At 41.4% G+C, this 17,098-nt stretch overlaps 1 long non-coding RNA gene across 1 annotated transcript in view; it reads left to right on the forward strand.

Annotated features, from left to right (window-relative positions):
• LOC137151590 (uncharacterized) overlaps nt 1-17,098 on the forward strand; it is a 342,333-nt gene that overhangs the window by 178,415 nt on the left and 146,820 nt on the right. The window contains exon 3 of the long non-coding RNA XR_010919315.1: nt 4,076-4,114. This is a non-coding gene — a long non-coding RNA (uncharacterized lncRNA). The remainder of the gene's footprint in view (nt 1-4,075; nt 4,115-17,098) is intronic.

Consider the following 17,098-nt stretch of genomic DNA (forward strand, 5'->3'; position numbering starts at 1 on the left):
CATGTTGGTCTCATTGACTATACACACACACGTTTCCAAAGTATGAAACTGTCAACAAAATTCTTGCCTCTCAGGTGGGTGGAGTACTTATGCCAGTAAGAGAAGTCCCTGCACCTGTTGGTTGCTGGCTCATTTGTCTACTTGCCCACTTATTGGTTCCCAGCGCAAAGCCCCGGAGTGTGATCAAGCCTGTGTGAGCCAGCCCCTGTACACAAGCTGAAGAAGATGGGGTGGCTGCCATCTCGAGGGAGGCAGTTCTAGAAGGAAGCGTGACTTCAGTGTGTGTTTTGCCCGATGGCAGGATGCAGCTTGACAACACCTATAGCGCCTGCACTCGCTGGGCCCAGTCAGGGCAATCCAGGGAAGTAGGCACTGCCAGACACGGGTTCTCTCCATAATATGTGCTCCGGTCTGGTAGCATGGTCTAGTGGGAGCATGAGCTGCTGTGACTGCTGCCAAACATATGAATGGCCATACTGGGTCTGACTGATGGTGTATCTCGCCCAGCATCCTGTCTTGTGATAGTGGTCGGTGTCAGATTCTTCAGAGGGAATGAATAAAACAGAGCAATTTCAAGTGACCCATCCCGTCGTCCAGTCCCAGCTTCCGGCAGTTTGAGGTTTAGGGACTTGCAGAGCATGGGGTTGCATTCCTGGCCATCTTGGCTAATATCCTGATGATCTCATAGTTACTTTGGGCTCCGAACATACGTTTGTTTATCCCACCTGTAGTGTCTCACTTTTCTACCTGCTATCTCTTGCTTTTTGCTTAGCCTTCCACTCCAACACAGCCTCACACTGCTTTGGCAGCCTAAAGGGGCCTTAAGTGACCATAAACGTGATTTGCTATAATATATTTTATTCCCATTTAAAGGCCTCTTCACTGCCAGAATGCTGTAAAGGGGCCTGAGTACTCAGTGTGTTAAGTTGAGCATGTGTGTTCATTTTTGCTCTTGATTGTGAGTGGTTGTGTGAATATCATAACTGGTTTTTTGTTTTGCTGGGAATTCCAAGAAATTGGAGGGAGTGGTGGGAAGTGAGGAAATGGTTTTGGTTGAACCGAAAATGAAATTTGTTGAAATTTTTGGTGAACTGAAAAGTTTAAAAAAAAAAAAATTGTTTTGACACTTCAAAATGAAGTATTTAGATTTCAAATTTTTAAAATGTTTTAAATTGTTTTTGTAAAATAAAACTCAAACTTTGAAATGACAAGTTTCTTTGAAAAACTGAAACATTTCATTCAGAAAATATTGAAATGTTTCAACTCGTTTTAGGCTTATTTTAACTGAAACAATTCAGTGAAACAGATACCAAATAACAAAAAGTTTGTCACTGAATCTGCTCTTTTTGCCATCTCCCCCGACCCCCCCACCCCAAAACACTTCACAAGATCACACTTAATAATGTATTCTTCAGAATAAGATCTCTCTTATTACTCACACTTCTGTACTGCCATACTAACTCTGGATTATTGTGCCTAGTGCTGACCCTTGAATCAATCATATTATATCAATATTTGAAAGTGCATGTTTTAATTTCAGCAGCAATTTAAATTTTATGAGGCCATTGTTATGTTAGTTAAAGGTCTCTTTAATGGCATAGAACAGGCAAAAGATCTAAAATATTTAAGAGAGAAAACCTTGCTGCCATTTAATTAATTGAATTTTAATACCTAAATGACCACCTTGTTAATACACTAAATATGTTTAGACTATTGATTGATATGTAATAGGACAGTAGCAGTAGGTTTATTAGGTGGCTTAAAAATACCTACTGGTGTTTTAAAAGCTATTTTTTGCTCTGTAGTTCTGTTAAATGCCAATTATTGTTTGCCACACAGTCAGAAACCTGACTGCTGATTAGTTACCTGACAGTTATAAAATATGTATGATACAGTTACCTCCTCTCTTATGTGCAAAAATATGCACAGCTCACTTGATTCTATGGTAGCTAAAATTTTCCTGGGTTTTTGGTGGGGTTTTTTTTGCGCTGATATCTATGTTTGGCTGTTCCTTACAAAGACAATCCATGGTGTTTTAGGTCCAGATCCTCAAAAGTAGTTAGGCACTTCAGTCCCACTGATTTCAATAGGAGATGAAAGCCTAAATATCTTTGAGGATCTGGGCCTCAGGTCCTAACAAACCATTCATCAAAGTATTTAAGTGCCTCAGTCTCCCTGACTTCAATGGGACTCGAGCATATGCTTAACATTAAAAATGTGTCCAAATTCTATGCTTGAAAGGGGGTTTAGCCACCAATATAGTCCACTGTTGTCGAAGTCTGAGGCGTGTATTTCGCTATTTAACTACTTGTAATGAGCTGCAGGCAGTATTGCCAACCTTAAGCATTCAAGATTCATGTCATGTGTGCTCCTCGCCCTCCCAAAGAATCATTGCCTTAAAAATCATGAGTAAAAAATAAAATAAATTTTAGATTTAAAAAAGAAATCCATTTTTGAGCTCTTAGGGTTCATGTTTTCTCTGCAACTGCGAGTACTAGAAAAACACTGAAAATTGGATTCTCAAGTAATCACTTGATTCCAGGAGCTGGGGCTTTAAGGAAAAAATAAAACACAGAAAACAAGGTCAGCTGTGTATGGGGCTGATCCATCAGCATAATTTAGGGAAGCTGATGGTCAATGTGTCAGCTGCTGGGAAGTGAAGCCCTGGGTCACATCCCAAAGCTGGCAGCATGGAGGGGTCATGGCTGGCTCCTTGCCACTAGGATGATACTCTAGGTTGAAGGCCTATTTTGTGCTGGTATTGCAGTCAGAGGAAAATGAGAGTTAGTACGTGCTGCCATCTACTCCCACCTCTGCTCTTCTCCTGTGGGTAATGTCCCCTCCCTGTTTCTGCTACAGCTACCTCTTGGGCACAGAGGGCTGCAAATTTCAGCCCTCATAACACTCAAGCACGGGGCCAAATGTATTATGTAAGAGCAGAGCCTCATGAGGGCAACACAATGGCAGAGGCAGGCATAGAACTCAAGCATTCCAGGCTGTTGGTCCTGGGCTCAGCCCACTCAGTAATCCTCACACACACAGATTGGCATCACAATGTGATTTGTTAAGCAAAAGTGGCTCTTGGATTGACATATACGTTCTTTGCCACACAAAAAAGAAACAGCTAGGCTTCTGAAATGGCGTGGAAGAATATTGAAACTGTTCTGTGAAATCATGCAAAAGCAATTTGGGGTTCACTTTTTGCCCTAATTTCCCTCCAAAATAACTAAAGCACCAATTTCACTGAAGTCTGGTCCAATATTTGTTAGCCAGCTGCATACAGAATCTGTCCTAACGGAATTTTTTCCCTGTGCTTGGAATAGGGGGAAACAAATCTGTGGTGATTCAGAGACCATTGTGTGCTATATGTTTTATGTTGGCTTTTTAAGGATGAGTGCTACAGATAAGTCCCAGTCTGTCACTAACCTTCCAAAGAACTAGAAGATTTGCTGGAAAAGGCTTTGGGGACACTTCTGCTCTCAGATACACCATTGTAAAGCCGGAGTAACTCCATTGACTGCAGTGGAGTATTTCTAGATTTTTTCACTGATTTAAGTGATGGTGATATCTGACCTCATAGTGTCCTGGACTGGGATTGAGGAGACCTGGGTTCTGTTCCCAGCTCTGCCATGGGCCATCTTGGTGACCTTGGGCAAGTCGCTTACCTCCTCTCTGCCTCAGTTTCTTAATAGTCTAAGCATTGTGAGTTGTAGTGCCATAAAAGGTGGTCCGAGAGCAGAAAATGGTAGGTGTGTTTTAAAAATGTTCACTGTGTGGCGTTCATGTTCCATTAATGTCTAGAGGTTGCATCAGAGAGAGGGCGCCCCCGTTCATGCTAAGCACTGTCCAGACACATAGTAAGAAACAGTCCTTGGCAAAGAGTGGGAGAAAGAAAGTGGTGTTAATTCCTTTTGATAGATAGGGAACAGAAAGACGAAATGATCTGCCCAAATCACACAGGTAACCTGTGACCGATCCAGGAATTGAACTCTGCTCTTCGTCCCCCTTAAGTGCCTTAACAACAAGGCTACTTCTCCTCTCTCCTAAAGTATGTACTTTGTTGCTTTTTCACCAGCTCTTCACTGATTCTCCAGACAAGGTCAGCAGCAGCAAGGTAAGCAACTTTATTATTAACATTCACCCTCTTAGGATAACAACCTCTTTTAGCCAGTTACCTTTGGTACCACTATAAATACATTGTTATTTTTTATGATCCATTGAAACTAACCTTAGTAGAAATGAGCTGCGGTATCTTGCTGTCTGCAATTTGCCCTCACAGATGCAGTGCCTAACGTTTCTTGGTCCAAATTCATCCCTGGTATAACTCTTTCAGTGATTATTTACACCAGGAGAGAATTTGATCTATATTATTTTATCATCACAGTTTCAACAGATATATTTTATTTATTTTTAATAAAGGCTATGCTTAGTAAATATTCACATCATTGTAGAACTGAAATGTTACAATTCTGTGGCAAATACCTGTTTAGGCCTTATGCAATTTATGGACCGTATCATGTTCTCCTTTTGAGATGTCATATCTATCAGAAAGGAATGTGAATAGTTGTTAAAGGTTCACTGAGTAAGCTGGTGAACCATTACATTAGCATGGGGCATCTTTGCCCTCGTAATGATATTCATGAAAGTATCAAAGCACAAAGAGAAGGAATCTATTAAATATCTGAAGTTCACAGCACAGTATCACAGAAGGTCATTTTTTCTAAATTATTAAAGTATAGTGTTTGCTAGGCAATGCTTTTACCATTTCTTAGGTGACGATTTATCTCCCTTTTAATTCACTTAAAGTTAATATCTAAAATATATTTTATTTGGGAGGAGAAAGTACATACAAAAGGAAGAAAAACATCTTTGTTTTCTTTAGAGAATATTTTGTGGCGATATCATTGGTATTAACTTTCAGTCAGAGAACCTGAGTAAGATACATGTGGATCTGATTGTCATTTTCACTAAGGCTTCTTTGTGCTACACTTCCACAGAATATATCTCATGTCTTAGCATACCCTTCTATACCAAAGATATTGTAATAATACTTATGTGGTTTGCCTTACCGTGACTCTTGGAGACTTAGTTCATATTCAGAAAGTGCTATGAGATAACTTAGATGAAAGGTGCTTGAAGTGCAAAATATCATTTTAATTCTTACACATTTGAGAGAAAAAACTTGGTTCACAATTAGTTCTACACAGTTATGAGATTAATCACGAAGCTTTTACTGTATATCTCTTTGCAGGTAAGTAATTCAGATTGCTGAAGCAAAGTGAACCAATCAGGTTGCACATGCAAATGAGTGCTTGCTTATGAGTGGGTGTGAGTGAGAAGGGAAAACCATTCCACCTTTGTATTTAATTTAGTATGTTAGTTTCAAAGAGGGGGGCAGAGAGTGTGATACATCTAAAGTTCATTGGTGTATTGTGGGCAACTCCCAAAATGTCACAGGGTCTTCAACGTTGATGCAGAGCAAAGGAAAACCTTCAGGTAAAATTTTATAAAGGGCCTCAGTCACACTGATTTTTTTTCCACTGAGACTTAAGTGCCTAAGTGTCCAGGTTGCTTTCTAAAATGGGACTTGGGCTTCTAAATCATGTAGCAGTTTATGAAAATTTTTCATATTGGGGCAGATCTACCAAGTCTCAAGTAGAAGTCATGTAGAACTGGTTAGGAATTTTTCAGTGGAACTTTTTGTTCTTTTGGTGAAAAATGCTGATTCTTCTAAACTGAAACTGTTGGGAGGAAAGGGTCGATTTCAATGAATTTCCTGATTGGGGGGGGGGGGGGGAGGAAATGGTTGGGAGAAAAAGTTTCAATGTGGTTGAAATGCCCCATTCTGACATTTTTTTAAATAAAAAGTTTTGGGGTTTTGGTTCAAAACAACTTTGTTTCAGAATTTCACTTAATTTATACTAACGGTGGGGGGAGGGAAGAAATGAAAAAAGGTCAAATTGGAAATGAAATATTTTGAAAAATTATTGAAACAAAACGTTTTGATTTTTATCTGTTTGTGAGAATGTTTGAAACCTCACCTTTTCTTCCTGATTTTAGAGGTGAGAAGAAATTTTCAACATCCTGAAAATTCTTGTGGAATGGGAAAACCACTTCCTGCTGAACTTAGGGCTTGTCTGCTTGCGTTGTTACGATGTAGTAAGCCAGGGTGAGAATCAGTGTGTAGTAAGTCAAAGTGCTTTTCGGGACTTCCAGTGCAGTGTAACAGAGTCCATAAGAGATGTGCAGCAAGCTAATGCGCTGTAGAGTTACTCCTTGGTTTGCTGTGCTGTAACATCCCGTATAAACAAGCCCTTTGAGTCAGGCCCCCAAATTCTCTTTGAGCCTTTTGAAAACCTTTACCTGAGACTAGGCTGCTTCCAAAACCCCTGCAAACAATACATTTCATGGAATTTAGTTGGTCTGTCTACCTGTCTATCCAGACTGTCAGTCCAGTGGGAAAGCAGTTTAAATTATATTCTGCAGAGAATAATTTATTCAGTGTATTTTATCCCCCATCAATTTTTCTATACCAACATCAATTTCTCCATTATTTGATGAGCTTTTATGGTCAAACATTTGACTATTAGGTCGCTCGGATCTGTGCTGATGGAACCTAGTTTTGCTGCTAATAATAATACGTTATGCCAACCAAGGTTCCTCCAGTGATTTAGCCACCATTCATGTCAAACTGTCACCAGCTCGCCTCATTGATTTGTGCAGTTTTTAAGGGTGAACAATAGAAGTAACTCAATTTGAGAAATTCGTTGCAGAACCGGGCATTTGTGTTGGGGGTAGGGGAAATCCCTTCCCAGCTGGAGTTCTAGGGTGTGTGTGAATGAGTCCGTGATTAATACACTTGAATTATAACCATAAAAATGGCAAATTTATAATAGATAGGAGGAGGAGGAAGAAGGAATCAGTTGCCATTCTGGTATTGCTATCCAATCTGCAAACAATTGGAGGCTGTTTGCTAGCTGTGAATATTCCATTTGTGCTGGTTTGCATCTCCAATCCATTCAGGGAATCTGCTATATGGAAATAATAGAGGCTTTCTGAGCTGAAAGTGAGTGGAGGAAGGAGTTGGCTTTTCATCATTTCCCTGTGTCATTTTGTGACTCTGCCCAATGCCATATAACAATGTGGTTCACTGAAATGATACATTGACACTTCTCAGAAAGTCTAGAGACTCATATTCCCAGCTTGTTGGGTTGTTGTTTTTTCTCCCCTTTTCCTTTTCTATGTAGTTGAGTTAATAGATCATGTGAGAGATTCCCTCTTCCCTCCCCGAGAAATGAAGACTCAATCAGATGCATTTTGCACCTGCCAATTGTAAAGTGTTTGGCTCATCATCCTTTCCCCACCTGCTGATGGCACAGAACTATGTTCTATTAACCAACCTCTTATGGGATCAACTGAGGAAAACTTCCATACAAGACAGGCATTGCCATCCTATGCTGTGTGCCTTGTTGTACAGCTGGTGTGGTAGAGACAGGCTTTGAGTATAGTGGGTCTGATCTGCATTCACGTGGGAATGAGTTCAAAAGAGTTACACCAGGGTAAAAGGAGACTTACTCCACAGAGTTGTTCCCTCTGGATTTTTGAAAGCCCTCAGCCTTTGGTCTCATTCTGCTCCCCCTGATGCTGTGCAAGTTTTCCAAACTCAGAGAGAGGCCAAGAAATCCAGGTTCGGTGGGAGATCCAGGAACTGAACCCAGGTCTTCTCAGACTGAGGACAGAACCTTTACCACAAGATCACTCTTCCTCCAGAGTATGAATGATTACAATTAAATGTAGGCCCAAGCCTCAAAATGTGAATTCTGAGTTTAAATATCACAAAGTTTGGGGGTGCTTGCAGATGTGCCATTTTCCAAGCTCTGATACAGATTGCAATCTCCGAACTGGGTGGTGACCGGGGACTGAGCCTAATTCTAATAATAAAGCCCCTACAACAGATGCTAAGGGCCTGGTCCTACTCTCGCTGATGTCAGTGGAAAGGCTCGGGTGAGGCCCTATTTTAGAAGCCAGTTTGTTTTGGTATATCTGTGTGACAAGGTGTAAAGGCACTCCTAAGGTGGTCTAGAGTGGGTTATAAAAGCACAAGGGAGGCAGCTGCAGTGCTGATTAAGGTCCTCTCCTTTCCCAGCTTGCTAGAAGCAGCAAAGGCCCCTGGTGGCTGGGACCAAGTATTCTGGGTTTCTGTGCTCTTTGGTCTTTGAATCCTTTTGAGTCAGTAAAGCCAGCCCTGAGCAAAAGGCCTCAGACTGAACTTTAATTTGGATTTTATTTTACCTTCACCTCCTGATGTGTCTGCTCATTGCTCGATATGCTTTTTAGGGGGAGATTTTCAAAGACACGATGGGCAACCTTTTCCCACTGAAATTCAGTAGGCACTGGATACCTAACTCCCCTTTCAGCTTTTGAAAATCTCCTAAGTCTCCACAAGCAATTTCTCCCCTTTCTCAGCTGAAATCTAGGGTCCTGTGCCATGCAAAATCCTTTCTCCACTGGGACAAAGACTCTCTCCCTTTCCAGAATATTTATTTATGAGTCAGCCTTGAATTTTTTCCATGTTAATTCATCTCCGATTGCCTGCATATGCATACTGATGGAGACACTGCTGGTGCATAGAGATCAAATGAGGGCAATAGGATCCCGTACGTGTGATGATAGCAGAGGCCCAAGCAATTTTCTCCGTTATGGAACTTTCTCACCTGTTTTTCATTTAAATGATAGGAAGGTGCCATTGAATTTGCATCACAACCATCGTTTCTTCTTCTTTGGCAAATGAGGGAATTAATTCAGCTGCAGCCCAGAGAGATTTCTATCTTTTCTTTTTCTTTTAGTAAAAGTTTGTCTGTCTGCAGCCACCTCAAACCAAGTTGTGTGTTTTAAACTTCAGGGGTATTTGGATCCAGGCAGGGGCTGAACAGGATTGAAACTGAGACTAGAAATAAGGTGCACATTTTGTGGGTAATTAACTGGTAGAGCAGCTTACTGAGGGTTATGGTGGATCCTCCATCACTGGCAATTTTTAAATTAAGATTGGATGTTTTTCTAACAGATCTCCTCTAGTTTAAGAGGGAATTAATTCAGGGAAGTCCTATGACCTGTGTTATACAGCAGGTTGAATTAAATGAAGGGTTTCTCCTGGCCTTAAAATCTTTGCAAGAGGAAGGGAGAGCTCTCACTGCTCCAGTCAAGGAAGGTGGGGAGCTCTCTCTGTGCCCACTGCAGCTAGCCATGGAGAGGACTCAGAACTCTCCCTGTGTTTATAGCAGTCCAGCAGGAGCTGTGCTCCTGAACTCCTCCTGTTGTTGCAGCACAGCTGCCTCTAAGTCACTAAGGGAGTAGACAGCTGCAAAACAGAAAATTTTTACCTAGGAGAGTGGTATCCCCTTGATTTCTACAGTCATCTCTTTGGTTTGTCCTGGTCTTTCATATGATAGGAGAGATGATACTGTCGTTAAGATGGAGGGCTGGGACTCAGGAGACCTAGGTTCTGTTCCCAGCTGTGCCACAGACTCCCTGTAAGTCCTTAAAGGAAGTCACTTAACTGTGCACCTCAGTTTCCCCACTCGTAAAATGGGGCTGATCGTTATTTTCTCCCACCTTTTATCTGCCTTGCTTCCCTGGCTTGTAAGCTCTTTGGAGCAGGGACTGCTTTTGTTTTACATCCTGCAACACAGATAGAACCAGAGGAGCAGACAGGTAGGAACAAGGGATATGCCCCCCTATATCCTGTCTTTTTAATTTTGCCATTGACATTTCTTTCAACACAGCTGCAGGATGCAAGTATTTCCACTCCCGGCCCCTTTCCAGTTTTGGTTGTGGTGGTTGCAGGCCTGCCTCAAAGCACTGAAGTGTGAGTTCTTCCCACTCGCTCCTCTCCCCTGCGTCTGCTCTTTCTCCCCACCCACAGCCCCCAATGGGTTTTAATAATCCTATAACTCGACTCCCCGGTTCCAGAGGGGCTTATTGCTGCTCCTGCAGGCTGACTTCTCTCAGCCTTCTCACCCTTTGATAATAAGTCTGAGTAGTTTAGTGTGGAGTAATTCTCATGCTGATGATGGTTTGTATTGGAATAAACTGCACTCTCCTCCACTGGAACACTCATGCACTTGCCAAGATGTGCTCCTATCATCCTCTAAATAATAGAATTTAATTTAGTTATTTCAGCTAGTTAGTCCTCTGGTAATATCCCCATTAATAAGGAATGCACTTTTAAAAAAAGCCTAATTAAGTCAGGATTTAAAATAGAAGCTAGTGTTCTCTTGGTATTTCAGCAGTAAATTTGTTTTTCCTTGCACTTAGCCAGTGATGAAACTAATCAGTCCCGTTACTGGCAATCTCTGCAGAGAGGACACAGAACTGATGGGCTGTGGAAATAGAAATACTCTTTGCCCTTAGAGGAGGATGCCTCTGGGTCTGGACTGAAGCACTTCAGCAGGCAAAGCTTGCACTGATGTAGCTCGGGCTGTGGTTAAAGGGAAGGTTTTTAATTTGGCCCCTTTTAAGTAGTGCTGAATACAGATAAAATGAAGGCGTCAGAATTCCAAAGCTAGTTCAGGATCCCAGTAAGCGGAGGCAGTATTGGCAGTGCTGGACTCCTCCTTCAGTAAGATGGTAGGGGGCTCTGTGCAAAAACCACTGATGGTTATGAAAGCTCCCCTGAGAAGTTTTTTTTCAGTATTTGCCCTAGGGTGCTGGCAGATTGCGGCTCACGTCTGTTTGTTCTGTATTTTCGGTTGGACATGGTATTCTTCATCCATCCGGTGTCCGTCACTCTTGTGGAGGAAGCTTAGACATTGATCTGGTTCTGAATTCTGCGCATGGTACCTCCCTCTACTAAACCTCTGTCTCTGAACATCCTGAGAGTTATGTATCTGAACTTTCCAGCTTGGGGCCTTCTCATCTACCCTTCCTCCACTCATTCCTAGGGCAAATTGTCCAGGACAAATAATGCCGTTGCTTCTCTGATGACAATACTGGTGCTATGGGGAAGTCTTTCATAGACAAACAGCGTGACTGGAAAGCGTGACAGCTGATTGGTGCCAGGTAGGCAGATTGCATGTCATGGAGGGAAGGTCATTTGGCGATGACTCTAAAAGCCATCAGTAAGAGGGCACGATAAAGCACCTAAAAGACTGCATGTCTAGGGCCCTGCCTAATCTCTAGCTTCACGTAATTGCACCATGACAAATGGAGGCAGCAGAACTGATAAGGTTTTAATAAAAATGCAAATATTGTATCCCTGCACTGGAAATGCAGACACAATACAAGCTAGAATTAAGCTTTTAAGTAAAATAAATAATTTTTTTCTGGCCTTCATTCGATGATGAATATTAATTTTCTATTTCATGTGACTGAGTATTTGAAACTGTGCAAACAGGTTGTCTGGCATTGCAATTGTATTTTGATGGTTGGAACAGGTATCAATAATAGACTTATGATTAGCAGTATTATGTCAGTCCTTAGAGGAACTAACTGAGATCATGCATCATGGTGCTAGGGGCTGTACATACAAATAGTAAGACAGCCCCTGCCCTGTAGAGCTCACAGTATAAATAGATAAGATAGACAAAAAGTGGGACAGGAGATAGTGATATAGGGACCTGCCCAAAATCTCACAGCTGGGCAGTGGCAGGACTCACGATCCAGTGCCCTATCCTTTAGACCGGCATTTCTCAATGACCAGTGCATGGACCAGCACCAGTCCCTGAGATCTCCCTGACCTGGTTCAGGAAGCCAGCAAGCTGGTCCCTGGTATCAAAAAGGTTGAGAAACACTGTATTGGACTATGCTTCTTCCCAGACACTTGTAATTGCACAGAACCCTCATAACTTCACTGGGGCTCCATGTGGACATAAGGGTACACCTAAGCAGATCTGATTGCCAGAGCAGAGTCTAAGGCCCTGATTGAAGGCAGTCTTAACTCCAAGAACATAGGTAATCCTGTTAGCTTAAGTGTAGATATCTATACGTTTAATGTTAAACACGTGTTCAAGTGCTTCACTGGACAAGGGTTGGCCGTTGTAACTTTCCTTCTGTGTAGTGGTGATAGATGGCGAAACGTGGATTTTCTTGACCTGAACAGGACTCAACATGATTGTAAGGGGCTGGAAGGGGACCGACAGTCTGGCAGACAATGTGGTATAGAGCATAATGCACGGGACTGGGATCTAGGAGACAGGTTCTAGTTCTAGCTGTGTGAGCTTAGAGTAGAACTTCAGCCAATCACTCACCAGGAAAATAAAAATGATCCTTTCCCAACATGGCACTAAAATCTTTATATATATCCATAGAGGGGACAATTCAGCAATGGGACTATGGGCAATCAGCAGAGGACCATGAGCCTTGTTTCCTGTTAGCATGGATAGGAATAAGCATGGCATTGTACAGATAAGCCATAAATAGATATTGCTTGTGCAACACATGCTGAATAGTTATTTTGACTGCTTAAATTAAAATGCATATGTGGGCAGCCATGCCTGAAAGACTGTGCTGCTAACTTTGAGTGTGTTATGAAAATAATTAGTTCACTGTAGCCCTGGGGTTATAGTATAACATTCAGCATTTATCAAAGGCTGGGTTTTTTAGTTTTGTTTTGTTTATCAGAGTCACTAATTAGAACTGTTTTAAAATAAATAAAAATAATCCCATCATTATGAACATGCAAGAAGTGTCATTTTGCGCAATAAGCTGTAAAATGGATGAATAAAGGGATAATTCAATACTTTTGTTAAGCTGCTTGCAAAATAATAAGTGCACCTTCTATGTAGTGTATGGCATAACTACACCCTCCTTTTTTCTAATTCAGCTTTAATTACACATGTCCCAGTTCAACAGAAAATACGTAGGATTTCCATGCTGTGAGGATCGCAAGAAAATCAATGAAACTAGGGCACAGTTCTTCATCCCCTTGCCACGATGATCATACCTAACTCTTATCTAGTGCCTTTCGCAGGTAGAACTCCAAGTGCTTTGCAAAGAAGGCGAATATCATTAGCCCTATTTTAAACATGGGAAAACGACTTTCCCAACGTCACTAGCAGGTCAGTAGCAGACTTGGGACTAGAACCCAGGTCTCCTGACCCTTGACCCTAGCCACTCAACTGCACTGCACACATTGTGAGCAGGATAGTCCTTCTCAATTCTGTAGCACCACTTGCCTAGGGACTGATCACTTTAAGGATGCAGAATCCAGAAGCTATCAAACCTTAAGTTTGATCAGCTCAGAGATCAACCAGGTCAAAATGTTTCAGGTTTGGAAATGTTGATGTTTTTATTTAAAAAAAAAAAAAAAAATTGTTTAATAGGGAAAATGGTAAATTTTTCATAAATAGGTTTTTGTTGTTGTTGCTTTCTGATAAACTGTAGCGCTGCCTGAAATCTTTTGAAATTTAAATTTTGAGAACAAAACACCAGAAACATTTTTTTTTTCAGAAGATTGCAAAAATGTCATAATCCCGCCCCCCCCCCCCAGTCAGATCTCATGAGACGTTGATAAGCTCTGCAGGTGCCTTCTCCAAAGAACTGTACAGCATGGAGTAGTCGTATTTTCCCTCAATGGAACTTTAATCCCCATTTCTATAAATCTGAAATCTCATTGTCTGAGACCATAGAAATTATTTGCAGTTACCATCGCAATCCATCTGTGAGCGAGACTTGCCTTTTCACTGAACTTGATGTGGAGGTTGAAATTCCTTGCTAAATATTCAGCGTTTCCTAACTTGATGTGCAGATACACTATTGCAGGTTCTTCAGCATGTGTTTTTTCACTGCCGGCTGCTAGTGTGGCCTTGGGCCCACTGATAAGGTGGTGTGCATGTTCTGATAGGGAGCAAGTGACAATCAAGTGTGGGGGAAGGGGGAGGAAAGAGGAGTCAGTCCTGATGTCAAGAACTGAATAAGGTCTTTGGGATTTGACCTAAAGGGAGCTGAATATTCTGCACCTCTTTGGATGAGGATGAAAAGAAATTTTCTCTGATTTAAAAACTAAAGTCCCAAAGCACTTACCACAATGAGGCTTATTGACTTCAATGGGTCTTACGCACGAGCTTAAAGCTAGGCATCTATGTTAAGATTTGTGCTGAACAGCAAATGCTTCCCTGAGTTGAGGCCTCTGTAAAGACCTCAGGATTTGCTCTTTGAAAAAAAAAAATAAATAAATAAAGGGTGAATCAGACCCCTTTTCAGTGGTAGAGAGAATGTGTAACTGGAAACTGCTTGTGTAAGAGGCTTCCTATGAAAAAGTGATTAGAAAAATCCTATTTAACACTGGGAGGAAGGAGAGAGACAGCTAAAATGGTGCCACACCTTGTAGCAACCTGCCACCATATCTACTGTGGATAGTTGGTGAATGGATCCAAGCTGTCCAATTCTAAACATAGTGTGTAGCCCTGTTCTGGCCCTCTCCTATTCACCTCTGACAGATAACCAAAGGGTTGGTCATGCTCCCACTTTACACCTTGGCAATACTGGCATAGCTTGTCACACCAATTCAAGGCTCATTGAATTACATTGAAATTGCATGGGATGGGATCCATGGGGGGAAGGAGGAATACAAATGAGCCGTGTCCTTTTATATTAAAAGAAAACACATGTTGCCTTTGGACTGAAGTAATGCAGCTGCCTGCATGTGTCTGTCTCCCTTTCTGCAGTGCTATGCTGGCTAGCCAAGGCTTTGCAGATGTAACTCACGTTCCCCATTTTGCATTTGGCCTCTCCTCATTTGTTCTTAGCATTGGCTGATGTGTGGGACCTCCTTGCTATCCTCTGTTGCTCCGGGTCTGGCTGGGTGACAAACAGCTTTACATGCTGTCACACAGCAGATTAATCATTTCCCTGTGCCACTGGACTTGTTTGTTCTTCTGCTTTTAGAAATAATGGCATGAGAGATGCAGTAATGCCGGCAGGTCAGCGGAATAAAAAAACACAGATCATGATCTTCTTTGTAGAGAAAAGCTGCAATGCCACCCCAAATTATTTGTAGTTCATCTTATGTTTTCTAGCTACAAATATGAGCATAGAGAGAAGCAGTCAGGCAGAATATATAGTGCAATTCTGACTGTTTCCCATCTTGGCTGACATGCTGGAGAATGAATTGGTTACCTGCAGCTAAACCCATGAACTGCTACAGCTTGAGCTCAAGAGCAAAGATTCCCTATCTGTGGATGCAACAGACTCATATTCTTTGTGGATCAGGCACAGGTGGAGATCTGCAACACTCTCACCAATTATTCAGATATATTGACCACTTTTTCCTTTTGTGAAAGCACCTGCCCTGCCTGACTCATCTAATCTCCAATGTCTGTTTAGTTCCATTTCCTTGTGAGTCGTGGTCCTCAAGCAACACACCCACAATGGTTTGCCATACTGACTTCCAGTCGGAGGCAAGGCCAAGTAATAGCGTCGATCAACATTAACAGCTGAGCTGGACCTAAGAGCTATCTTAAGAGCCAGACGCAGATATGAACTTCCCCGGATTTCAGATGTTCGGATCCAGGGTCTTGATTTTTGGCTTCTTTCAAAGATAAGGATTAACAACAACATTTGGATGTACTGTAGTAAAGAGCTCCAGGGATGAGGCTGGTTCAGAACCATCTTGAATCAAGTGTCGCTGTCTTACCACTAGCAACCAGAGCTGTGTAAATAATTGAGTGTTTGATTCAGAGGCTGAACACACACGCATGCATGCATCTTGGATTGACCCAAAATAAGTTTTGGGATTTTTTTTGAATTTTGAAACAAAAAGTAGCCTTGGACTGAAAAATCTACCCCCCCCCCTCCCCCGCCAAATGTTTTCAGAGAGTGGAAGCTAAACTCTTTTCTGAAAATTGGGCATTTACACAGTCTCAAGTTGGGCACCCAAAATCTCTTATCACTGTTGTAAATCCTGGTTGGGTTTTATTGTATGCAATAGCAAATGATCTTGACTGTTTTAGTTTCAAACTCACAGACAGTGATTAGTTTTAACAGCAGACTTTGAGGGCTTGAGGGGGAGAGAACTTTTTTGGCAACTAAAGGCGCCTGCGGTATCCACTTCAATCTTGCTTTGAAAATAGTTTAATAATTTCCCTTTCTGAATGTCCCCTTTAAAGGGGGGCCCTTAATAGCAGTGCTGAAACATTCAGCTGCCTGTGGGGAATAAATGTCTGGGGTGATTACTGTGTGCTATAATCACTCCTGAATAATGCTAAAGATATATACGGTCTGTCACCTTTCGCTGCTTCCTTTTAAGCTAAGGCATGCTCCTTCAGTGCCTAATTATGTGCCTATCATCTTAAAAGCCCTCCATCCATATTGCAGCTTCCTACCAAAAGCTTTCATTTGCCTGTTGTTATCACTGTAGAAAGAATCCACTCTGCACATTAAAGCAGCTCTACAAAAACATAGGAAATAAAAGGCAGAAATGTAGAGTATTAAACAAAAGTGATCATACACTGTCATTTCTTTTCCAGTTTTCTGAGTGAATTTAAAACAGCATCAAAGAGGTTTTGCCAGAGCTATAGTCTTTAACAAATGAAACTCAATTGACTTTGGCCTATAATTATTGCCAAATGTAAATTTGAAGCAAATATGGAATTATAAAAATATGGGCAGACAAAGCAAGATCTGATGTGAACCACTTAATAAGAAATACATAGCAATACATGGCACAGAAACATGACTTAAGCACTTGAGTGGTTCCATTGAAACCAATGGGACTATTTACATGCTTAAATTAGGCATATGCTTAAGCACCTAGTTGAATCAGGGTGCTAGTACATGAATGGGTTTAGACACTACAGGCCAGATCTTCAGCTGGTATAAATAGGGATAGCTCCATTAAAGTTTGTTTGAGAATCTGGCCCAAAAAGTAAACTTGGCAGAATTTGATTTTCTTAAATAATTTCAATGGATAATATCAGTGTTCATTTGAAAATTTTTTTCTGTTTTTGATATTTTTAAAAAAATGTTCACAGTAGCAGGAAATTATGGGGGGTTCAGACAATTATTAAATGACAGTAGACATTGAGGTTCAGGAAGTTAAACCTTTATAACCATGAAAACATAAATTGTCAACGTCACATGTCAAAACGTATGAAGTAAATTA

The sequence above is a fragment of the Emydura macquarii genome, unplaced genomic scaffold (assembly GCF_026122565.2).
Source record: "Emydura macquarii macquarii isolate MOO-44397 ecotype Brisbane River unplaced genomic scaffold, CSIRO-AGI_Emac_v2 contig_1110, whole genome shotgun sequence".
In the NCBI taxonomy this organism is placed as follows: domain Eukaryota; kingdom Metazoa; phylum Chordata; order Testudines; family Chelidae; genus Emydura; species Emydura macquarii.